At 42.1% G+C, this 26,853-nt stretch overlaps 1 protein-coding gene across 4 annotated transcripts in view; it reads right to left on the reverse strand.

The window, feature by feature from the left end:
- Positions 1-26,853, reverse strand: part of PRR5 (proline rich 5) — a 192,953-nt gene that overhangs the window by 119,282 nt on the left and 46,818 nt on the right. For all 4 annotated transcript variants that reach the window (XM_077469373.1, XM_077469378.1, XM_077469377.1 and 1 more), the window contains one exon: positions 7,454-7,557. The gene's annotated coding sequence lies outside the window, so the exon portion shown is untranslated. Of the gene's footprint in view, positions 1-7,453; positions 7,558-26,853 lie in introns of those variants that run through there.

A 26,853-nucleotide genomic window follows, 5' to 3' on the forward strand; every position in this document is an offset into this window, starting at 1 on the left:
TATCAGCCATACAGATAGTATGGCTGATATAGCACCGTATTCGGTCCAAACACTCACAGGACCCTTTTTTCTGTTCGGACCAGAATCGGATCGCATGTCTGTTCACACATATGTGATTCTATTCATGTCCGAACTGTCAGTTCGCAGTGCGATATGCAAGCTGAAATGGGGGTGTCGTCAACATATGACACTCCCCAGCAGTTTGCATATGGCAGTGTGAACTGCCATGCGTGTTGGGTGCGATGCGGGAACCCGCAATTGATTCACAGGGTTCTCGCATCGCACAAGTGTGAACCCGGGCCTAAAGCCTCATAAACACGATCGGACTTTGTACAAACTTTCCCGTGATTTTTTTTCAAAGGGCGTCGGCTAAGAACTTGTATTGCATACACACGGCAGGACTTTTGCAGCCAACTTTCACCAAATCACGTGATTTTTCTGCTCTTTACCGCCACCTTTGGTCAACTTTTGTATTGTACTCTGATCTTTTGCATTGGTTTTGAGCCTGCGTGTTTCTATGGTTTTCTGTGCACACAATCAGACTTTGCTCCATCTGACTTTTGTTGCCAGAAAGGTTTGTCTGTTCGCACAGCCAACAAAAGTCAGATGAAAACCGAAAAAGTTTGTCCGATGGAGCGTATACACAGTCGGATGTTGCCTTAAAACAGCTAATTTGCATGTTTGTTGGCAAAAAGTCTGATCGTGTGTATGGGGTACTGATGGTGACCCTATTTTCCATTCGTCTGGAGGATGGGAAGGGATCGGATGAAAACAGACAGAGATGAGAGCGGGGCTCTGACGGGTCTGTTTTTTGCACAGTGAGCGGAGACGGACTTGTCATCCGCCTGCTCAGCGGGGACCAGCGTAGCAATCCCCCGCTAAGCAGAGCAGTCTGCCAGTGGACCACCCATAGGAAAGGACCCTAAAAGGTAATTTTCAGATGGGCGTCCTCATTTCAGTCATGTTTGATGAATACTGATTCAGGTTACATTCGTTTACATGTGTTTTTTTTTAGGTTGTTGTAGGGACTAGAGGTGACAAAAGTATAAACAAAAAAAAATGCTTTCTTGCCTAAAAACAGACATAAACATAACAACCATTCAGATCTGTCTAAACAAAAAAGTACGCAGTCTTGTTCTGTTTAATAAAACAAACCAGACACTGATATAGTGGGATATTAACCACCTGCCCTTTGGAAGATTTACCCCCCTTTTCCAGGCCATTTTTTATGATACGGCACAACGTTACTTTAACTGACAATTGTGCAGTCATGCAATGCTGTACCCAAATAAAATTTATGTCAGAGCTTTCTTTTGGTGGTATTTGATCACCACTGCGTTTTTTTTATTTTTTGCGCTATATCCAATAAACATATCCAAACCAAAAATGTAAAAAAAAAAATTTGTCATTCATTTTAGGCCAAATATGTATTCTGCTACATATTTTTGGTAAAAAAAATCCCAATAAGCATATATTGATTGGTTTGTGCAAAAGTTATAGTGTCTACAAACTATGGGATATATACTGGTATTTTTATTTCTTTAGTTATTTTTTGATACTAGTAATGGCGATCAGCGATTTATAGCGGATTTGCGATCTTGCGGTGGACAATTGGCCACTAACTGAAACTTTGTGGGAACCAGCGACACTAATACAGTGATCAGTGCTAAACACATGCACTGTCCCTGTGCTAATGACACTGGCTAGGAAGGGGTTAAACATATAGGGCAATTAAAGGGTTAAATGTGTGCCTAACCCATGTTTGTGTGTACTGTGTGTGCTGTTTTTACTTTGGGATGTAACTGACTTTCTTTCCCTGCTTTCTAGGGAAAGACAACCCATAATTTTCCCACTGTCAGCATACCTCCTGACTTTTTACACTTTTTGAAAGATAAAAAATGTATTTTATATACAACTTTATACATCAGACCAAAATGAGGGACAAATGAGGAGTAAAGAGGGACGTTGTTCCAAATCAGGGATAGTCCCTCGAAATAAGGGACAGTTGGGAGCCACCCGTATGTGTCAGGATGGAGCTCTGCATTGTTTACATATGTAGAGCCCCATCCAGCCTCTCTCCATGACCATTAGAGGGTGCCGGAGGACATCCATTAGCCAGCAGCCACTGATCGGCTTATGCTGTGACACAATATATATATATATATATATATATATATATATATATATATATATAGGCCCTGGCAAATTAAAGATGAACTGCAGCTAAAACTTTTTAAGCTGTTACAGTAACAGTTTTTTTTTTCTCCTTGGGATAAAAATTTTACATACAGCTGTGCTCATAAATTTACATACCCTGGCATAATTTATGATTTCTTGGGCATTTTTCAGAGAATATGAATGATAACACAAAAACTTTTCTTTCCCTCATGGTTAGTGTTTGGCTGAAGCCATTTATTATCAATCAACTGTGTTTACTCTTTTTAAATCATAATCACAACAGTAACTACACAAATGACTCTGATCAAAAGTTTATATACCCCAGTTCTTAATACCGTATATTGCCCCCTTTGTCTTGCATGAACTACACATTTGAGATCTCTCCAGAGTGGCTCAATGATATTGAGGTCAGGAGACTGGGGTGGCCACTTCAGAACCTTCACTTTATTCTGCTGTAGCCAATGACAGGTTGACTTGGCCTTGTGTTTTGGATCATTGTCATGTTGGAATGTCCAATGCATCCCATGCGCAGCTTCCTGGCTAATGAATGCAAATGTTCCTCCAGTATTTTTTGATAACATACTGCATTCATCTTGCCAACAATTTTAACCAAATTTCCTGTGCCTTTCTGTGCCTTGTTGATTCCTCTCCAAATGTAATGTTTATGGTTGTGGCCAAAAAGCAAAATTTTGGTCTCATCACTCCAAATGACTTTGTGCCAGAAGGTTTGAGGCTTGTCTCTGTATTGTTTGGCATATTGTAAGCGGGATGCTTTGTGGCATTTGCGTAGTAATGGCTTTCTTCTGGGGACTCGATAATGCAGCCCATCTTTCTTAAAGTGCCTCCTTATTGTGCATCTTGAAACAGCCAAACCAAGTTTTTTCAGAGAGTCTTGTATTTCATCTGAAGCTATTTGTGGGTTTTTCTTTGCATCCCAAACTATTTTTCTGGCAGTTGTGGCTAAAATTTTAATTGGTCTACCTGACCGTGGTTGGTTTCAACAGAACCCCTCATTTTCCACTTCTTAGAGTTTGAAAACTGCTGATTGGCATTCTCAATTCCTTGGATGTCTTTTTATATCCCTTTCCTGTTTTATAGTTCAACTACCTTTTCCCACAGATGCTTTGACAATTCTTTTGCTTTCCCCATGACTCAGAATCCAGAACCGTCAGTGCAGCACTGCAAGGGGGTCTGTCAGGAGTCCAGAAACTCATTGACATTTTATACACACACACACACTAATTACAAAGCAAACAGATCACAGGTGAGGACGGTTACCTTTAATAGCCATTCAAACCCCTTTGTGTCAGCTTGTTTGCATGTTATCAGGCCAAAATCACCAGGGTATGTAAACTTTTGATCGGGGCAATTTGGGTAGTTTCTTTTGTGATTATGATATAAAAAGAGTAAATGCAGTTGATTAATAATAAATGGCTTCAGACAAACACTAACCAGGAGTGAAAGAAAAGTTTTTGTGTTATTCATATTCTCTAAAAAATGGCAAAGAAAATGAAATAAATCATAAATTCTGCCAGGGTATGTAAACTTATGAGCACAACTGTAGATGAATAAAAAGTTGACCATTCTAAGAACCCCTGTCAGTGGTAAATGGTTTGTCTCAAACCGCTCTCTGCCACTTTGTGGACAGCTTGGCCTGTTAAAGTAAGTTTAAATATAACACATATACTGGCCAGATTACCAGGTAAAATAAAGGACAATGAAAAAAGAATGCAACCACCCCATTTAAGAGTTGGTAAGCTGCAGTATAATAAATACCAGTGTACACCTGGTTTAGGCCAGCTGTGTGTAGACAGGTTATTGGTAGAGAATTAGTGATATTATTGTGGTGTTATCTGTATTTGTACACTGGGAAGCCGTTTGCACAGGAAGATGAGTCATTGTATTGAGGAATTCCTGAGGTGGGCCTATATACCTCTCTCTGCAGGTACAGGACGTGCACACATGCACACAGCAGCATAACATTCTTATAGGGAACATGCAGTATCATATTGCAGTCTTATGAAATATTTGCTCTGTGTACATTTTCTATACTCCCAGGCTGTGCTAGAACTGTGGTGGATGGAGGAACGGAGCCTGTCTACATGGATCCCTGACTTCCAAAACAGATAGTCCCTCTTCTGTCAACACAAATCCCCTCATCCCAGCTTCTGCTGCACTTAAAGAGACCCTGTCACCAGACCATTCATTTAATCAGCAATCTTCTCATAAAATGATATTTGTATTGAATATATTTTAGTCATGTTCTCTAGCTGTAAAAGCCTCCTTTGCGTAGACATCCAAAAGCCCTGAGACTGAGAGCCACCATCTTGGATGTGATATCAGCTGACTCAGAGCTGTCATTCAAGTCACACTCTATAGTATTTCTCTTCGATAAATAGTTATTTAGAAAAGTTAGAGGAGCTGGACCAGAACAGACAGACATTAGACACTCCCAGAAGTGGGTCTAATGGGTGCTAGGGGAATTAGAAATTTAAGTGAACACATATGTAGACTGTCACCATCCCTTGGTAATGCATGAAATAACTTCAAAAAGTGGGATTTTATGGGCAATAAAATAAAAATAAACAAAATGTATATATATATATATATATATATATATATATATATATATATATATATATATATATATATATATATATATATATATATAATATAAACTTCACTTGTAGAAAAATTGTATTAAAGAATTAAAAACATTTTAATACAATTTTTCTACAATAAATTACATTTACCAAAGGTGAAGTTTATATATATATATATATATATATATATATATATATATATATATATATATATATGTATAATATAATTTTATTTTTTATTTTTTTAATTGCCCATCAAATTCCACTTTTTGAGGTTATTTCATGGGTGCTAGGGGATTGACTGTTTGTCAATAAGTCAAATTTGCTAGCTTGAAAATATATAAAAGTATGTTTATGGAAACAAAAAACACAGCACGTGAGCTTTTCAGATATTGGGTTTATCTGTGCCTTTACCTATAGTTGGTGACAGGGTCTCTTTAACATCAGGAGAATCCATGACATTGACTTTGCAGAGAATACTGGGCTTTCTATTAAGAATCCCTAAATGAGTTTTTATATTCCACTATTGTTTGCTGTTTTTATTATTATATTTTATACAGTATTATTATACTTTCTACGGTATATCTATGTTAGATTTTTAGCTCTGGTGGCTGTCTCTGTAGCACAGGACAAATCACATAGCACCTGATTCCACACTCTACTAAGGTATGAAATCTCTGCCATTTATTGACATAAATTGTGTCAAGTGAACATTGCCATCCCTAAAACCCTTATGTTCACTTTGCTATATTTATTAATACTTACATTGAATATTTCTTACTTGGTTGAGACAATATAGGCAGGTATAGATCATCATGAAAATGTATTTCAGGGCAAAAAGAAAAATAACAAACATATATGCAGTACATCATCGGTATGCAGATTTCTCATATTCATATACGCCTACAGTATATATACTTTATCACATATATACACTTTATAAACAGAAAAATACGAGCAGATCCTGACAGAAATCTGGTACACACCTACATTTCTGTAGGGAGTTGACATCTCTGCCTCTGCTGCAATTAAATCTGAAGCAATGCTGTCAGCCCTACTTTCCTGCAGGACTATAGAACATCTCCAACTCTCATTGTCTCTATAACATAAGAGGGGTGTGTTCTGTAGTCCAAGAGGAGAGAACTTGGCCAGACTGACATAATTAATTGGTCTTTCAGTTGCGTAGAGGCATTGTTGTCAGCTCATTACAGAATGTTAAGAGCTCACTGGATTTCTGGCAAATCAACAGATTTTTCTGAACTTGCAGAATTTTTAAGGAGACAAAAACCAGGAAATGTTCATATATTGTACTATACATAGAATCAAGTTTTTTTTTTTCTTAAATATTAGCACACATTGATGGATTGTATTAACATAAGCATGTTGCAAACTGGTTCAAGCACAACTGTGTATATTGAGTCCATAATAAAAAAATAGAAAAAATACAGAAACATGAGTTAGTTTCAGAAAAAAACACACAAAATGTTAAGTAGGGCTGGAGATACAAGTTATTAAAGTGATAGTTAAATATAACATTTTTTGCCTTAAAATTATTAAAATGTTATACTTGCCACCTCCTTTACGGTCCCCTACCTCCTCTTTGGCAGTCCCCCACTAGCACTATCTGCTCCTCCTTCCACGGAGTGCTTACTTAGCAAGCTGTGTGCTGCAGGGTACCTGTGTGCACATGCTCCAGAGTTGGGCTGTGTCTATCCATGGACACACAGCACCAGTAAGCCACACCCCCACTCCCTTCTTACAGGAGTTTGAGGGACAGCAGCAGGAGCTTATTACTCCCACTGCTCTCAGTGTCTCAGCCAGAATAGCACTGGAGAAGAAGTCAGGTAAGTGTTTGAGGGGTGTGTGTGTGTGTGTGTGTGTGTGTGTGTGTGTGTGTGTGTGTGTGTGTGTGTGTGTGGGGGGGGGGGGTTTATAAGTAGTGGGGATTTTTCTAGCTTAATGCAAGGGATACATTAAGGTAAAAAAACGTTTTGCCTTTGGAACCAGTTTAACTTTTATACATACCTCCCACCTTTTCTATAAACCCCCTTACCCTTTCAAGGCTTTTTATTGGTCCTTTAAGGGGATGGTGAATTTTACTATCTAGCAAGGGTCAGAAGTTCCCACCTTTCCTGTAAAAGCCAAGCTTGTACCTGCTCCCATCCCTCCCATCCCAAAACTCCCTTATGGTCCTTTAAGGATGGTCAACCCTACAGACCACAATGCGCTGGAAGTCCCCACTTTTCCAGTAAAAGCCCATTTGCGACTCCTATGCTTTCTATAGATTCATTTATTGGGTGGGCAACCTTTTGGAGCCCAAACTATTCACATACACAGCATAGCTTTATAATGTGTGAACCTGTGTACCCAAAAACCTAAAGAATTAACAGTATTTGCTAAATGCTATAGTTGTGAGAAAATCTACTCTAGTCATGGGGAGCCCCCCAAATCTGGGTACACAGGCCATCATTTTAGCTCTGACTGGGAACCCTATTGTCCCTAAATCCAATGCCAGTGCTTTTCTGTTGTATTCTTATAAAAAGTGTTCTGCCCAAAGATTGAAACGGCTGGCTCCTGAATATCACATTTGTTTGCCTATCCTTGGTCCCGTGTCTGTAGGGACCTTTACATACCAGATCTAATCAGGACTGTCTATAGAAATGTGAACCCACCTTTTAAAATCACCAACGTGGCAAGTCAAGGGTTTCTTGTAGTCAGTTATCAGGCCAGCTTGGCGTAACACAAGAGAGGACTGACATGTTAGGGCTGGAAAAACCTGCAAAAGTAGAAATGTTTAATTAGGGCTTTGTCACACTAATGCATGGAAAATGCACATATTATACATGGGGAGGTCTGATGTGTTTTACATAGGTGCATTCAATTGCTGATTTTCAAGGACAAACTGTATGTTGGGCATTCAGGGAATGTTTCCTGGCTGCTCCATTCAAATGTGCAAATCAGGATATGCATACATGTACTAGAGAGCTTGTGAAGAATAATAAGCAACTGTTAAAGAGACCCAGTCACCAACCTAAATAATTCAGGTCGAACATTTTATAAGCTTACCTGCAGTGTATTTCCTTACCATAAAGGATTTTTATTTACTTGCAATGTGCCTTTGAACTTTCAAGCAAATTTGACTACTCCAGGAACAGTCAATTCCCTAGTACAGCTTTAGTCTAATTACAGTCTGTGCTGGCCAAGCTCCTCCACCCCTCCCATTCCTACATAACAGTTTATGTAGCTGACAGGGGAGGAGTGAAAGGTTCAGCTCTAAGTCTGGGGGGTGCTCCTGACATCACATCGGTTACTACAGCTTCTATAAATGAAATGACATCTACAATTGGAGGTGGAAGCTGGGTGGATGATTAAAAGGTCCACTTCCTCCATTCATAGATTACATTTGATTTATAGAAGCTATAATAATGTCTATATAAGGAGGCGCCAGGTAGGAAGGGAGTGCATAGTAAAACACTCCTGATGTGAGCTTGCGACAGCACTTGAGTTAAATTTTCGCTCTGTAAAATTATGGTGGTGGGGGTAAAGCCCTGTACACACAGGCCAAATGCTGGCCAACATCGGCCAGTTCAATATAAAACGGCCATAATTTGGCCCATGTGTGAATGCCAGCCAGTCCGTCAGTATAGTGGCTCTGACCAGAGCTGACAGGTTTATTTTTCATTAAACCCACTGGGTTGAATGGAAAAAAATGAATAGTGTGATTTTATGTTCAGGTAAGCTTAGGCTTTAGGGTACATATCTAAAATATCTTAGATGAACAGATAATATTAGGCCAAACATTTTATTGAAATGAATGGCCTGATGACAGGATCTCTTTAATAACATCCATACAATCTCCAGACATGATGCAGGAAGTATGAATGGAGATAACAATGTGAATTCCAAAAATAGGTGCTATAGTATTTCTTCCTTTCTCGCCACAAAGCATCTCTAGAGTCAGCTCAGCCAAAACTGATATTTTGGTTATGGATGGATAATGAGGACAAAATCACATGCTTCCTTCTAACATCTCCTAGGCACTCCATAGCTACGATTTTCCAAAGCATATCTGGTGTAGGCCCCTGACATTGAGTCTCATGCCTTCTGTTAGGCCTGGGTAGTATAATCTGTTCCTCTACCACATGAACACCTAGTTTTTCCTCTTCACCATTTCTTTTGGCCCTCTTCTTGGACTACACAGGCAATCTGTCTTGAAGGCCAATCCTCAATGAATAACAATTCTGATTCTCCTCAGCTACAGCGGTAAATTCAACCAAGCATTGTCTACTTAAAACTGAAATATGTCCATTCATGAGCAGAGTACTTTAGAGCGGGCCACTTCTATCTGTGAGTGAGCACAATAGTGACTCAAAGATAGAACTCTCCAATCAGCAAAACTCTCTGCTGATTGCCTGGATCTGATCCAGCAAAGGGGCATATCTACAGATGGACCACTGCTTCCATACAGATAGTAGTGATTCTTCCTGCCCAGTTATTTATGCAGGTACATTCAGGTTTAAACCACTTTGCTAAAAACAGCCTGATTATTGAGAAAAATAGCTGAAACTCAAATTACACATAGCATAATCTCAGAAAAGTGAATCGCCCCTTTGCGTCTGTATGGCTCTACATAAAGATTCAGTTAGAGAGAGACAGCAACTGTTGTGCACTCTCTTTAGAAAATCAGAATGCTCATCAAAGCCAATTTCATTCTGCACCCCATAGTAAAGGCTTACTTAGAAAGCTATGATATATAATGATGTGAAATGGATGGAAAGCATCCGTTTTAAATCGTGGCTAATGTATCTGAAATCTCTGCCAAAATGGTTGGCTTGGTCTGCAAGAAAAAAACAAAAAAAACAAAAATAGGTATAAAAGGTTTTATGGAACCACAAACAGCTCCAAACTGTCCCTTCTTTGGAGAGTATGTCTCTCCTTTGGAACCAAATCCTTCTGCCCCTCTTCTCTTCTCAGTTGTCCCTCTTTTTTGGTCAGATCAATAGTCTTCTAAAAAGATCTACTATTTAATTATCAAAAGTGTTATACAACGCTAAATCCTAAATCCAAACTCTAGCTTTACACCACTTTCATTGCAGTTACTTCGCTTTGACACACACTAAACGCACTTGAGTTGACATTTCGATTTTAACACATTCTATTCTGTTGATTGTGTATTTTTATTTCATAACAGGAGCAAAAATTTTTCTATTTTTCTTTACTTAGCTGTGACGCATAGTAAAATGTTGCAGCACGTTGGGCTGTGTTTATATGCAACATGTTCTATTTTGGTCTATCACAAACAACACTTGTCATTGTGTTGGACCTGATTTGACAAATACAGTCCAATGCGTTTAGTGTTAATGTGTCCTAAATTATTACATTTGTTATTCTAAGAAGTATACAGACAAGGTGTTGGTGAAAAAAAAAGGACCTGTAGGCTTAACCAATGGGTTGGAGATTTCACTTCACTAAGGCTGCTTTCACACTGGGGCGGTATTCAGGCGTTACAGCGCTAAAAATAGCGCCTGTGTAGCGCCTGAAAAAAACCGGCCCCTTTCCCTCCAGTGTGAAAGCCGGAGGGCTTTCACACTGGAGCGGTGCGCTGGCAGGACGGTGAAAAAAGTCCTGCTAGCCGCATCTTTGGAGCGGTGAAGTCAATGGGACACCGCGGCAATACCGCTGCAGCGGCGCTTTGCGGGCGGGTTTAACCCTTTTTCGGCCGCTAGCGGGGGTTAAAACCACCCCGCTAGCGCCCGCAGACCGCCGCTAAAACGACGGTAAAGTGCCGCTAAAAATAGCGGCGCTTTACCGCCGACGCCGCTCCCGCCCCAGTGTGAAAGCAGCCTTAATGTCCCATAGCCAAACAGGAAGTAAGAGGAAATCCCTGCAAATTAAGGTAATCCCTTGGGTCCCCCAGGTCACCAGAATTAGTGCCCCTATTGGAAGATTTCCCCTCTATTATTATTCTGGGGAAAACCCAAAATTTGGGATTTTTTTTTACCTTAATTTTTGTTGATAATGGTAAATTGGACAAACAGAGAGGGCGAAGCTCCCTAACAGGGGCACAGACAGCAATAAAAACTGACAGGTGTTCTAATTCCTATCCACTCTATCCAAAACTTTAGTTAAACTTTAATTCGTGGTGGTCCCTGTAACTGCTGGAATGGCAAGGGGTAAGTCTTTTATGTAAAGAAAGTTGGGAAGCATGCAAATGGCCCCAGTGGTGGCCGCTCATTAGGGGCACAGGGGCGCCGCCCCCCTAATCAATGCATCCAGACCCTAGTCTACATGCCAACCCCCCCCCAAATTGATGGAGCATCAGCTGCCACTGGCGCAAACCCATGGTTATTTGGAAGCATTCAACTTGCTGCACACCCCTTCCCACTGAGATGAACAGAGCCTGCAACATCTGGCAAGCTCTAACTCTGTTGCACCAGCTAATTTCAATGGCCACTCCATAAATTCAGGAAAGTACGAAGAAAAGAATGCTGTGGAATATTAAACAACATGAACAGTTTTGGTCATATTTATAAAGTAGTAAATATCTTTCACCAAACATTCACTAGTGGTGAATCAACCACTTCATTTAACCAACTCATTTAAAACACATGCTCACGGAGGATTCACCTCTAGTGAATGTTTAGTGACTGTCAAATATACTGCTTTGGAGATATGCCCCAATACACGAGGCCTACTGATGGGCCACACTATCAGTCAAAGCATGATTCATGTCGTTGCGTTGATGGTCAGACAGGAATAAAATGCGCCATGATTACAAATCATTAGTTAAACAAAGGCCTCACTTTCCTTGCTGTGTTTACAATCAATAAATGTAATATTTTAAATCTTGTAGTCCTGCAGAATCAGTCATTCACATTTACGGATCATGAAGCAGGATCTTCCCTGAGACAATAAACAGCCTAAAGAATACAGCGACCAATTCCCGACGGGAGATAAAAACAACAGAGCAGTGATTAAATGTAATAAATCATGGAGCAGGGAGGAAGCGTACACGCTAATGAAAATAGAAAAGGTCCTACCACCTCATTCTGTGATATAAAGGGTAACACTGGGCAAACAGCTACACAGCTTAAACACGTAGATGGAAAATGTTTTTGCTCTCAAAAGGTTTTTAAAATAATTTACTTCCGCACGTGCTGTTCTATGGCCTCATTCACACGGATATTTTGAAATCTGTTGTAGCATAAAAATACAAGTGTTTTTCTGTGCCCATGGGAGCCACAGGTGGCACATAGCCAGCCATAGGAGTGAATGGCTGTATACCGTAATAAGGTAAATGCTGATGCTTTGATGCATTGGCCCTTACCCATGCATGCTTATATTATATGTTCAGCAAACGGAAATCTTCCAAGTTCTAGGAATATGTTTGTAGCACCTTCCTAGTATAGGATGCTAAGTAAATTTAGTTTGGCTCCTTCCATAATCAAGGGAGCAGTAAAAATATGTTCTGGCCTGTTCAGGGTTTCACAGGCTGGGAGTTTGATTGCTTCCCCCTGCCTCTGGAAGAAGCTTCCAGAGTTTAGAGCAGGAGATTCAAAACAAACAGCTTGTATATTTATCAGGTCCCAGCCAATCCCTGGAGAGGAGTCTCCATAAGGAGGTGGGAATGATGATGAATAGTCTGAGACACTGGAGAGCATGGTTCCTTCTCCCTAGGAGGGTTACTGAGCCAGGAGGGGGCTGCTGCACTTAGGCAGCCCATGGACTGTACAACTGCTCTAGAGGCCTCAGCTGTGATAGAGCAGAAGGGCCGTGGTGGACTCTGTGTAAAGCTGTTTTCAGAACCTCACCACAGGGGACCATGTCCAGAAGAAGCTGGAAGGTGTTGGCTGTCCTGAGGTCTTGTGAGTAATGACCATGAACAAATCCCTGTGACTGCAAAAGGTTCTGTGAACTTTACTGGGCAAGGTAATCATATGCCAAAAAGACTTGCTCCATGGTCTTCTGTGGTTGGGGGTTACACTGTCTGACTGTTTAATTAAGGAGTAGATTGTCCTCTGGTCACTAAGACCTGAGCGTTTTGAAGTATCCCATGTCCTACGTCCACTCCCTTGTTAGCTTTCTTCACACAATAAACTTCAAAACAGACATTTTCTTTCCTGCAATCACGGGGGGTAGGTAAACTGTACATATAATCACAGCTACTTTATGCATCCAGGTGGATTATACCATGTTTTTCAGGACAAATTGGGCTTTCATTTGGTGATAAATGGTAATAGATATCTCCTATTTTTTTTATTATCAAAGGAAAACTGGCCCAAAATAGTAAAAAATATATATTTTTTTCAAATATAGCTGTATGTTTCTAGCTATTACCATAACCTACCACCAAAGAACAATTCTCCTGCTCCTGATGATCACCGCGATACCACATACAGGGTATGTGTATGTTAGTTGTTTGTACCCATAGTACAGCCCCAAAATTTTAGTGTGCATTTTGCTTTTTTTTTTATCCTACCTAAAACACAATGACACTGACACTGATAGATCAAACCTTGATCTAGGTATTTTTTTGTATTTTTTTTTTCTTATAATTTTTTGAATTTTTACACACACAGGGAGAGGGAGAGATACGATGTATCTCTCTCCTCCATTTACAGAGAAAGAAAACACAGGGACGGGCTTCACAGTGACTGATCACTATGATAGCCAATCAGAGGCTATCGCAGCGATCAGGTGACCCAGAATCAGGAGTTCCATGTCTTGATCGTTTGTTGGGGCCCAGGGCTCTCGGTGAGACCCCGGGTCTCTGTGCTGGGAGTGCATCATGCAGCGCACACCCAGTGCAAAGTAGGGTATGCAAATATGTGGCCCCAAAAGCCTAATACAGTAGGGCCGCATATTTGCGTATGCTTGGCGCCAAGGAGTTCATGTATTTTTTTCATGTTATTTACCTGTAAAAGCCTCCCTTGTGTAAACATCCAAAAGTCCTGAGACTGCTGCTGTGTTGCGCAATCTTGAATGTGATGTCAGCAGAACCCCAGCAGACACAAAGATGTAATTTACATCCAGTATTCTCCTTTTACATTCCGCTTGCAGCTACATAAAAGGATATGTAGGAACATAAGGTGGAGAGAGAAGGAGCTGGGCTGGCACAGACTGTAATTAGATACTCTCAGAAGAGAAGAGGGTTATCACATGCAAGGAGGCAAGGGCTGAAGAATTGATCATTTCTTGGGTATAATAAACTCAATATACAGTAATGCAGGCAAATCCATATATAAAACAATCCATACACAAATCAAAATATATAGCAGTTTGTGTCTTCAATAGCCTCACATATATCTCCAACTGGTATGTATTCAGAATTCAAACCACTGCGTCTTGAACAGGTGACAGCGTAAAATCTTCACAAATGTGCCCTGTGAACCACTACCTCTGAGTGCAATGCCTGCTCATCTCCAGAATCAGACCCAACTACCGAGTCTCATTCACCTCTAAACCACTCCTCCTGTGAACTTCTCATCACCTCTCCTCCTTCTGGTTCCAATTCAGGTGTTCAGATTGTCCTCCTATGCTCGTTCTACATTCGTTAGGACATATCATGAGATAGTATTTACTATTTTCAAACAATTTATTCTCAGGGGTAACAGGGGTAATGCAAATTTACAAAAATAGCATCACAGCTGATGCTCAGATATCTATTGTATGAAGTCACGGGCTTGGCTCCTCCCACACATACACGTTACTCCCTCCTATTGGGCTTCTTCAGTAGGCCTTTTAAAAAGAATAATTGTTTGAAAATAGAGAGCACTGTGGTTCTCGCCTTTTTTATTTAATCTCATGATATGTCCTAAGGAATGTGGAATGAGCACAGGGGGACAATCTGAACACCTGAATTGGAGCCAGGAGGAGGAGAGGTGGTGAGAGGCTTACAGGAAGACTTGTGTAGAGATTGCTCAGATTGAGTCACATTATTGTCCTTTCTGGGGTAGTCAGATTTCTTATTTATCTTATTTGTAGGACATTGCTGGTTAATAAAAATAGTTTAAAGAGAAGAAAAACACTGCAGGCAAACGTTTAAAAGACTAGATTTTTCTGTGTGTTTAACTGCACTTTGTAAGTTGATGACAGGCTCTCTTTAAGTAAACTATCTCAGTATTTATATTTAGAAATCTCGGTACAACATTTGCTATCTGTCACACCTGGAGCTTGCCAAATTCTGCAAAGCTGGTTCTCGGTAGAGCTCAGCTAAGCAGCATCGCACACAGCTTCAGCCCAGCTATTGTGACAGGTTCTCTTTAGTTAAGGGACTCGCTTCCCATCTAAGCCACATAACTCCACCGTGAAGGCCAGATGTGCACAGATGCTTGTCTGATCCCCACCTGAAACCTGCGATGATTCAGCCATCTTCCCATCTGTTCTGCCAAAGTGTTTTGATATTACACTGAAAGAATTGCCGGGAAGGATGTGACAAGTCAGCATTGTAAACAACGGCGGCTAATAAAAGCGCTAATAATAGATCGGCGACTTGTCACAGGAACAGCTGTATGGAGGACAACTGCCCAGACGGCTCGTTCTGCCAGACGTTTATCTGGAAGAAGTTGGGGCGGAAGTTCCAAGCCACAGTTTGAATGAGAAATGGAGGACCATGCTGGAAACTGAGAGCATCTGCAGGCCTGCTGTGACCAAAGACTATAACGAAGAAAAGAAAATAAGACTGAGATGATTATTAACTGTTATGTCCCTAAACGGTTCCAGATTTAACTCCAGGCTGATATAAACACACAAATGAACGCAGTTCTGTAATTATTAATACATCAGTAGATGTCATTTTTTAAATGAAAGTCACGTAAGTACCTAAATCTAACTTGGTATCAGCCTCTTGTAGTACCTGTACAGCAGAGCAAGAGTGTGAGAGGGAGAAGCAGAACAAGGAGCCAACCAGTTCATGCGTTAGCAAGAAGCATGCTGATAGGAGAGAGCAGAGTGACAGAGAGATGAGCTCATCACTGTGCTGCTTCTCTTTTCACTGTCCAATCCATGCTGGTGGCTGATCCAGGATGACTTGTGCTGCGTACACACGGGCGGACTGTATGGCGTACTTAGTCCGTCGAAACACATTTCAGCGGACAGTCCGCTCGTGTGTGGGCTTCAGCTGACTTTTTCAGCGTGCAGTCTGGCGTACTAAGTATTTCGGATTTTTCGAAATTCTGTCCGTCGTACTTTGGTTTCAGCGGACAATCCGCTCGTCAGTAGGCTAGTTCGACGGACTAAGAATGGCGCATGCTCAGAAAGGATTTACACGGCGGAAGGGTGCTTTGCTGTGTATTGGACTTCCTATTTCTAGTCCCGTCGTACGTGCTGTACACGTCATCGCGCAAGCTTTCGACGGACTGTTTGTGCATCCGTGTGTGGTCAAGTCCGTTCAGTCGAAAGTATGACGGACTGTCCGTCGGATTGTATGACGGACTAAGTACGCCATACAGTCCGCTCGTGTGTATGCGGCATTGGGCTCAGGGGAAGTTAGATCAGTGTTTCTCAACTCCAGTCCTCAAGGCGCACCAACAGGTCATGTTTTCAGGATTTCCACTATTTTTCACAGGTGATTTGATCAGTTTTCACTGCCTTAGTAATTACCACAGCCATTTTATCTGAAGGGAAATCCTGAAAACATGACCTGTTGGTGCGCCTTGAGGACTGGAGTTTCATAAACACTGAGTTAGATAAATGATGCTAAGCTGGAGGGGATCGCTTTACTTGGTAGGTCTGTCGTCATGTGCAAATACACTGTGTATACCTCAACATCACATCGCAATTTAGCATTATTGTTCTGGAGGTTTATATCTGCTTCAATGGCTTAAAATTAAAAAGGTACAGCAAAAATCAGAAAGAATCCCAACAATCAGGTTCACTCTCTAAAGAGAACCAGAAGTGAATATTCCTCCAAAATGTAGCGAAATGTATTTAAATAAAACATGGCATTCATGGTCTGGCATAATGAATGGTGCCGTCATGCTTCGCAGAGTTCCCTACCTGCTGTGACATTTAAAGTAGCTGTATTCCAATATCATGAGTACTTAACAGACTTCTAATGAGAAAGCCTCAGGCACGCAGAACAAGGGAGGAGGGGAAATGTTATGTATTACCTCGGACATTTGCCGGGAAAGGGTCTCCCAGGGCATAAACAGGCGGCGTGCCATGCTCAGATTATGGAGTAATTACCATACCCGAAGATTGTCAGGGCAGGAGCGAGGTCGGGGGCACTGGAGTGAAAACCGGTAGCGGAATTGGTAAAATGTTTTTTATTTTATCTTGGCAGCACAGTAGGCAGTACCTGGGTTTGAATCCTGACCAGGGCACTGTCTGCATGGAGTTTGCATTATCTCCCTGTGCTTGTGTGGGTTTCCCCTGGGCATTCCAGTTTCCTCCAACACTCCAAAGACATACCAGTAGGTCAACTGGCTCCTGTCTAAACTGGCCCTATTGTAAGCTCCTTGAGAGCAGAGACTGATGTGAATGAATAGTGCTAAATGGAGCTACATACAGTGGTGTGAAAAAGTGTTTGCCCCCTTCCTCATTTCCTGTTCCTTTGCATGTTTGTCACACTTAAGTGTTTCGGAACATCAAACCAATTTAAACAATAGTCAAGGACAACACAAGTAAACACAAAATGCAATTTGTAAATGAAGGTGTTTATTATTAAAGGTGAAAAAAAATCCAAACCATCATGGCCCTGTGTGAAAAAGTGATTGCCCCCTAAACCTAATAACTGGTTGGGCCACCCTTAGCAGCAACAACTGCAACCAAGCGTTTGCGATAACGTGCAATGAGGCTTTTACAGCGTCCTGGAGGAATTTTGGCCCACTCATCTTTGCAGAATTGTCCTAATTCAGTTACATTAGAGGGTTTTCGAGCATGAACGGCCTTTTTAAGGTCATACCACAACATCTCAATAGGATTCAGGTCAGGAATTTGGCTAGGCCACTCCAAAGTCTTCATTTTGTTTTTCTTCAGCCATTCGGTGGTGGACTTGCTGGTGTGTTTAGGATCATTGTCCTGCTGCAGAACCCAAGTTCGTTTCAGCTTGAGTACACGAACAGATGGTCGGACATTCTCCTTCAGGATCTCTTGGTAGACAGCAGAATTCATAGTTCCTTTTATCACGGCAAGTCTTCCAGGTCCTGAAGCAGCAAAACAGCCCCAGACCATCACACTACCACCACCATATTTTACTGTTGGTATAATGTTCTTTTTATGAAATGCAGTGTTCCTTCTACGCCAGATATACTTGGACACACACCTTCCAAAGAGTTCCACTTTTGTCTCATCGGTCCACAGAATGTTGTCCCAAAAGTCTTGGGGATCATCAAGATGTGTTGTGGAGAAATTGAGACGAGCTTTGATGTTCTTTTTGCTCAGCAGTGGTTTTCTCCTTGGAACTCTGCCATGCAGGCCATTTTTGCCCAGTCTTTTCCTGATGGTGGAGGCATAAACGCTGACCTTAACTGAGGCAAGTGAGGCCTGCAGTTCCTTGGACGTTGTTGTGGGGTCTTTTGTGACCTCTTGGATGAGTCGTCGCTGCGCTCTTGGGGTAATTTTGGGCGGCCGGCCACTCCTGGGAAGGTTCACCACTGTTCCATGTCTTCGCCATTTGTGGATAATGGCTCTCACTGTGGTTCGCTGGATTCCCAAAGCTTTGGAAATGGCTTTATAACCCTTTCCAGACTGATAGATCTCAATTACTTCTTTTTCTCAATTGTTCCTGAATTTCTTTGGGTCTCGGCATGATGTGTAGCTTTTAAGGATCTTCTGGTGGACCTTACTGTGTCAAGCAGCTCCTATTTAAGTGATGCCTTGATTGTGAACAGGTGTGGCAATAATCAGGCCTGGGTGTGGCTAGAGAAATTGAACTCAGGTGTGGACAACCACAGTTATAGTATGTTTTAACAAGGGGGGCAATCACTTTTTCACACAGGGCCATGATGGTTTGGATTTTTTTTCACCTTTAATAATAAACACCTTCATTTACAAATTGCATTTTGTGTTTACTTGTGTTGTCCTTGACTATTGTTTAAATTGGTTTGATGTTCCGAAACACTTAAGTGTGACAAACATGCAAAGGAACAGGAAATGAGGAAGGGGGAAAACACTTTTTCACACCACTGTATATACAGTATACACTCACCGGCCACTTTATTAGGTACACCTGGCTAGTAGCAGGTTGGACCCCCTTTTGCCTTCAAAACTGCCTTCATTCTTCGTGGCATAGATTTAACAAGGTCTTGGAAACATTCCTCAGAGATTTTGGTCCATATTGACATGATAGCATCATGCAAATGCTGCAGGTTTGTCAGCTGCACATCCATGAGAATTTCCCATTTCCCCCCCACATCCCAAAGGCGCTCTATTGGGTTGGTATCCGGTGACTGTGGAGGCCATTTGAGTACAGTGACTTCATTGTCCTATCCAAGAGACCAGTGGTGAGATGATTTGAGCTTTGTGACATTATCCTGCTGGAAGGAGCCATCAGAAGATGGGAACACTGTAGCCATAAAAGGTTGGACATGGTCAGCAACAATATTCAGGTAGTTCGTGGTGTTTAAATGATGCTCAGTTGGTACAAAGTGTGCCAAGAAAATATCCCCCACAGCATTACACCACCATTACTAGTCTGAACTGTTGATACAAGGCAGGTCGAATCCATGCTTTTATGTTGTTTACGCCAAATTCTGACCCTACCATTTGAATGTCGCCGCTGAAATTGAGACTCATCAGACCAGGCAACGTTTTTCCAATCTTCTGTTGTCCAATTTTGGTGAGCCTGTGCGAATTGTAGCCTCAGTATACTGTTCTTAGCTAGCAGGAGTGACACCGGTGTGGTCTTCTGCTGCTGTAGCCCATCTGCTTCCAGGTTCGATGTGTTGTGTGTTCAGAGATGGTATTCTGCATACCTTGGTTGTAATGAGTGGTTATTTGAGTCACTTTTACCTTTCTATCATTTCAAACCAGTCTGCCTATTCTCCTCTGACCTCTGACGTCAAGAAGGCATTCTAGTCCACACAACTGCTGTTCACTGGATATTTCTCTTTTTCAGACCATTCTCTGTAAACCCTAGAGATGGTTGTGCGTGAAAATCGCAGTAGATCAGCAGTTTTCAAAATACTTAGACCGGCCTTCAGGCCGAAAATGATTTTTTTAAACACATGTGCAAAAAATGTAAAAAGTAAATTGCAATGTCTCAGGATTACATAGCCCATGGTATCTTGCTACGGCCTGTCTGGCACCAACAACCATGCCACGTTCAAAGTCACTTAAATCCCCTTTCTTCCCCATTCTGATGCTCAGTTTGAACTTCAGCAAGTCGTCTTCATCCCGTCTAGATGCCTAAATGCATTGAGTTGCTGCCATGTTATTGGCTGATTAGCAATTTGTGTTACTAAGCAGTTGTACCTAAAGTGGACAGGGAGTGTATATATCTGTAATAAATACATTTTATTCAAGTAAAAGTGCAGTCTCCGATATTTTTCAGCCATATGGTAAGTGGCATATACACATTGCTGGGTGGCCAATGTTTATGTGCTGAGCGAACTTACTATATGCTCCCAGACAGGGCTGCTGATAAGGCAGTAGAACCTGCCTTCCTGTGCCGGGCCCGGGCCCCATCAGTCCAACAAGGGGCCCGGGCACGGCACGTGACAAGCAGGAGACTACTCCACAAGCCTAAAATATATAAAACAGGGAGCGCTTCTAGAGTAGCCACTTGTATAAAGCAAACTTGAAACAATGTCATTTTCTCACTGTTTTCCTTCGCTTTCTTCCAGCTCAGCTGTGGACTGCAGAGGATACACGGCTGAGCCGGAGTGTAAAGATAAAAAGATTGGGACACAGACTCCTAACCGCAGCGCTATGCTGTACAATCCTGAATGTTGTCCTGTGTCAAGCAAGTGACAGATAATGAAAATGGTGAGAAAAATACATTGTTTAATGTCTGGATTATACAAGTGGCTACTCCAGAAATGCTTCCTATTTTATGTTTTTTAGTTTGATACGGTTTCAGATTTTGGTATTTATATTTTGAATATTGGTGGCCCAATATAACAGGAGTAAATGTGTTTTTTATTTTATAAAGTAACCTCAAAATATAAACACTGTGCATTCTATGCTTTAATCTATAAATTGGATCCCCCTGCAGAGCTCCCGGCTTCGCCTCCTCTCCCCCCCACATGGCAGTGTTAATTTTGACATCAAATTTCAATTTTGTTTAAGCCATACTCTTATGACTAAAATGCCATTTTAGTTTTAGTCGCATTTCAGTCAACTTAAATAGTAATAATTTAGTCTACGAAAATATTTACATTAACAAAATTATCACTGCCACAGGGCTTTCAGCGGCTGCAGGGGGAGCCACAGGGGGGTTGGTTACAGTAATTGTGACAAAGGGTATAATTCCTGTCATGGAAAACAAAGCAAAGGCAAATAATAGTGGGGGTAGAAATATCATAGCTTAATCACTAGGTTTTACCCCTCCTCCCCAACTTACAATTGAACAAGTTGTAAGATCTCATTCACATAGGTGCTCTGGCTGTGTGAATGTGTTTATGTGGCTGAAGTCACCTGTTACTCTATGGGAACGTAGCGCCTGTACGAACACAGCTGCAGGTCCTAAAGGTATTGTAAATTAAAAAAAAATATTTTTTTAAAATAACAAACATGTTATACTTACCTCCACTGTGCAGCTCGTTTTGCACAGAGTGGCCCCGAACCTGCTCTTCTGGGGTCCCTCGGCGGCTGTTTCTGCTTCCTCCCGCAGGTATTCACGTTCATACAAGCTCCCTCGCATGGTAAGAAGCACCTGCGGGCGCGCTCCCGTGATACAGCCGGTGGCTATAGTGGCTCGCTGTATCACACGGCCCCACCCCCCGGGGCACGCTGCTTCATTGGATGTGATTGACAGCAGCGCAAGCCAATGGCTGCGCTGCTTTCAATCCATCCACTCCAACCAATCAGCAGCCAGGCTGAGCGGCGAAGAGGACGGCTAGGGCGAGTGTGGGATTTTCGAGGGGTCAGGTAAGTAAAACGGGGGGACTGGGTGCGCTGTATAGAATGTATTAAGGTGAAAAAACATTTACCTTTACAACCCCTTTAATTTGATAGATTTAGCAGGAATTTTGTAAATTATGTTGTGTTTGTGTCCGCTAATAATGATTTTAGTGTATTTCTAGAGAAGATAATGTTTTAATGTTTTCTGGGGGCCCTGTTAAATTGGCTGTACAGCCCCCGTTATTTCTGAGCCCCTGTACACACGGTCAAAGATTTCGACAACCAAATCCATCGGATTTTGCCCGTCGGATTTTGTCCATCGGATCTTGTCCGAAACTGTTGCATACACACAGTCGGACTAAGTTGTCGAAAAATCCGATCTTTCAGAACGTGATGGCGTAATTTCGTTATGATGGGACTACGTTCAGGCTAGTAGCCAATAGCTTTTATGTAGGAATTTGATCTGAGCATGCGTGGCACTTGGTCCGATCAAAATTCTCTACACATGATCGGAGTATGTCCGATCGAACCAGTTGGTCGGGAAATATTTCCAACAAGTTGGAAATTTGGGTCCGACGGATATTCCGATGGAAACATTCCGATGCATACCACACACAGTCGGATTATCCGGCAACACGATCCGATAGGACACATTCCGACGGATTCTCCGATCGTGTGTACAAGGCTTAACAGTAGCCCTGCTCCCAGGACAAAGACCAAGCTGTCATAGACAGCTCTTGGTCCAGGCTAAAGATCAGTGGCCGATGAGGCTGGTGTTGCGTCACATATGGCGACCCATCACATTTGGCTATCCTCTGGACTGCGCGTGCACGATGCCGACACATGTGTTCCAACACTGTGGCGATCTGCGCTTGCGCAGAATTTTGTGCCCACACCCCTGAGTCCAGATTCAAGCCCCATCATTCAAGTGGACATAGAGCTGGATTATAATTGTGCCGAGCGAAGCGAGGCCATGCCTGAAGCGTGGCGAAGAGAGCGAGGGGCCCTGTGTTGGAACACATATTGCGGCGTTGCGCATGCACACTCCAGCGGGTAGCAAAAATGTGATGGGTAGCCAAATGTGACGTGACACTGGCTTGCCATTCATGTGACCACTGTGACAGTGGTCATATGAGTGCTGAATCTTTCTGCACCCTGGATGTTCTGAACTGGAGATGGTGGTGGCAGGAAGGGGTTAATTTTAAGGAAAAACCCAGCTCTGGAGTAATTACCTCTCTCCAGTGCTGTCCTCTGTAGTACCTCGTCTCTGCCACAAGATGTCTCCAGTGAAAAAAAACAGCAAGGCTGTTGTAAATGCCAGGGCAAGGGTAACAAATGTTTCCTAGCCACCAATCACATCTAAACCTGCCCTAAAAGTCTGAATGTGACTGGTGATACAAGAATTACACTAATACAGCCCACCTACTGAGCATGTTAGATGTTCTGGGAAAATACTATTCTAGTGATTTTAAAACTTTTTTTTTTTTTAAATACTAAACATGTAATACTCACCGGCAGGGCCATCTTTAATATTGATTGGACCCTGGGCAAATGTTTTCTTGGGTCCCCCATGCAGTTTTGCTACTTCATATGAACTGCCGGTTATTTACATGTAAACACAGGGTCTGCAGGTGAGTCATCTGTACACAACAATAGGGCAGAACTGGGCAGCATTAGTACCAGCACTTCACACTGAGATATCAGGACACAGCACGGGACTAAAACTTCAAGGGACAAGGGAATTTAAACTGGGATAGTTGGCAAGTATGAGGCAGCTGCTTTGGGCCCCACAACAATGACAGGGCCCAGGGCAGCTGCCCCTTTTGCCCTGCCTTAAAGATGACCCTGCTCACTGGCTCTGTGCAATGATTTTGCTCAGAGCATCCTAATTCTCTTCTACTGGGGTCCCCCCACTGGTGCTCCTGGCTCCTCCTCTTCAGCAAGTGCCTCCATAGGAAGTTGCTTACTATGGGGGTACTCGTATGGGCCTGATCCCAAGCCACGCTGCCTGCGTTTATAGACACAGACAGCGAGGCTTGGCCCTGCCTTCTGCTCCCAAGTCACAGCATTTGATTGACAGCAGTGGGAGCCAATGTTGTTGTCTGTTCTCACAGGGACAGGGGGGAAAGCCTCCGATGGCAACACCTGTTCCAGGGATCTGTCAGAGCTAGCTTGGATACAACTTCATATTGAGGGGATTTCCACTTCCTGTTGTGTCTCTAGGACAGGACATGCAGAGAAATTTCCCTGATGTGGACACGGATAGCAATAAAAACCGAACAGGGATTCTAACCCTTACTGCTTTATCTAAAATCATTGGAGTTAACATTTAAACAGGCATTGCCATGTACATTCTGGTGTGTCAAGCATGCGTGTTTATGCACAATTCTGTTGTCTTTGGGCAGTCAGTTTGTGCCGCACGTCTGCCAGCCATTTAATGTCTACGGCTAGATTTATAATAGCGGAAAGTTCATCTTAATGTCACCATCTGTTGCTAAGGAAAGATTATCTAAAAACAAACAAACAGAGATTAAAAGGCGACACTGCATCCCCAAAACAGAAATCAGCTGAAAAATGATGATAGATGAGCAGCCAGAACAAGGCAGAGCTGGCCATTAGATGGAGTGAGAAAGGAGCATTCTGCAGAGCCTGGGGTGCTCCATTCAACAGAAACCCCTGGCAATTAGGGATGAGCTTCGAGTTCGAATCAAACTTATGTTCGACTCAAACATTGCCTGTTCGCCTGTTCGGCGAACAGTGAACAATTTGGGGTGTTCACGGCAAATTTGAAAAGCCGTGGAACACCCTATACAAGTCTATCGGAGAAATCTAAAGTGCTAATTTTAAAGGCTAATATGCAAGTTACTGTCCTAAAAAGTGTTTGAGGACGTGGGTCCTGCCCCAGGGGACATGGATCAATGCAAAAAAAGTTTTAAAAACTGCAGTTTTTTCGGGAGGAGTGATTTTAATAATGCTTAAAGTGAAACAATAGACGTGTAATATTTCTTTAAATTTCGTACCTGGGGGTTGTCTATAGTATGCCTGAAAAGGGGCGCATGTTTCCCGTGCTTAGAACTGTCCCTGCACAAAGTGTAATTTCTGCAGGAAAAAAAAAGTCATTTAAAATCACTTGCGGCTATAATGAATTGTCAGCTCCCGTAATACAGAGAACAGTCATTGAAAGTCATTGATAAAAAAAAAAGCGTGGGGTTCCCCCAAATTCAATTACCAGGCCCTTCAGGTCTGATATGGATATTAAGGGGAACCCCGCGTCAAAAAAAAAATGACGTGGGGTTCCCTCTAAATATCCATACCAGACCCTTCAGTGAAAAACAGCCGTTTTTAAAACTTTTTTTGCATTGATACATGTCCCCTGGGGCAGGACCCAGGTCCCCAAACACTTTTTAGAACAGTAACTTGCATATTAGCCTTTAAAATGAGCACTTTAGATTTTGAACGTTCGAGTCCCATAGACTTTAATAGGGTTCTAAAGTTCACACAAAGTTTAGGTCTATTCGCAGGTTCTGGTGGGAACCGAACTGGGGGGTATTCGGCTCATCCTTACTGACAATGACAAGAAGTCGAACAGAAAGATCAAGACTGCAATTCAGCAACCACTGCAAAAGTGCTAAAGTTTGAAAGTCTGGATTAAATGTCCATGTGTACAATATTGGATCGGTAATTTACACGGATCTGAATGCAGTAGTGTTTTATGTTATGGGCCCATTCATGCTGCAAACAAATAAAAGATTTTCCAGCACACTTACCGTTCAGCCTGCAAAACACCCAAATTGGGCCGTCTAAGCCCTTGTACACACTCCGACGGAATGTGTCCGATCGGAGCGTTTTGTCGGATATTCAGACTGTGTGTGGTTTGCATCGGACTGTTTCCATCGGAATATCCGGAACAACTTTTCAGCGGCGCGATCCCGATGTGCTCGTGTCACCCGGACACGGCACATCTCAGATCGGCAGGAGGGCTCTGTGATTGGCCCTCCTGATCACATGACGGCCGTGTCCAATCACGGCCGTCATGTGATGTAAACAAACAGCCGGTTGCTAGGCAATCGGCTCTCCTCTCCTCACACGGAAGTCACCGCTGAGGAGAGGAGAGCAGAACGCTGCAGCCAGCTGATGATCAGTGAGTATGGGCTGCTTTTTACAGCTTTTTACTCACTGATCATCAGTGTAGTGTAAACACACAACACACCACACAGTACAAACACAGTCCCCACATATGTCCCCAAAACACACATGTCCCCAAAACATACATGTCCCCAAATAATAAAAACACATGTCCCTAATAATAAAAACATGTCCCCCACATATGTCCCACTAAAATCACATGTCCCAATGATTATCTGCACACATATGTACGTGATCACCTGCACACATATGTACATGATCATTTGCGTACATATGTCCGTGATCACACAAACCAATTATTATACACTTAACGGAATTTTTTTTACCAAAAACATGTAGCAGAATACACTTTGGCTTAAATTTATGACAAAATTTGATTTTATTGGATTTCTTTTCAAATAGAAAAAAGAAAATATTGTTTTTTTTCCAAATTTCCGCTATTTTTGCGCTTATATCGCAAAAAAAAAAAAACGGAGTCGTGAATAAATAACACCAAAATAAAGCTCTATTTGTGCGAACAAAATGATAACAATTTCATTTGGGTACAGTGTAGCATGACCGCGCAATTGTCACTGAAAGCGATAGAGCGCTGAAAGCTGAAAATTGGGCTGGGAAGGAAGGGGGTGAAAGTGCCCTGTATTGTAGTGGTTAAGTAATAATGCAAACAGTGCTCAATTAAACATACATTAATGACATTGCCTGCAAAGCAAGACTAGTATGCAAAAAAGTGACACATATACATGTGTCACTGAACCTAAATGTCCATTAAACTGTGTCAAGAGACACTTAGATGAGTCCAAAGTGAAAAAAATAATCTTTCAAACGGTGCAAAATAGGTGGATATTTGGACTTACAGCAAAAGAGGACCGACAGAGTGTGTCCAATTCAGCAAGGAAACAATATTCACCATCAAATGTGCTAC

Source organism: Lithobates pipiens, unplaced genomic scaffold, assembly GCF_037356315.1.
Source record: "Lithobates pipiens isolate NorthernLeopardFrog02 unplaced genomic scaffold, aLitPip1_a1.2 Scaffold_8, whole genome shotgun sequence".
NCBI lineage: Eukaryota > Metazoa > Chordata > Amphibia > Anura > Ranidae > Lithobates > Lithobates pipiens.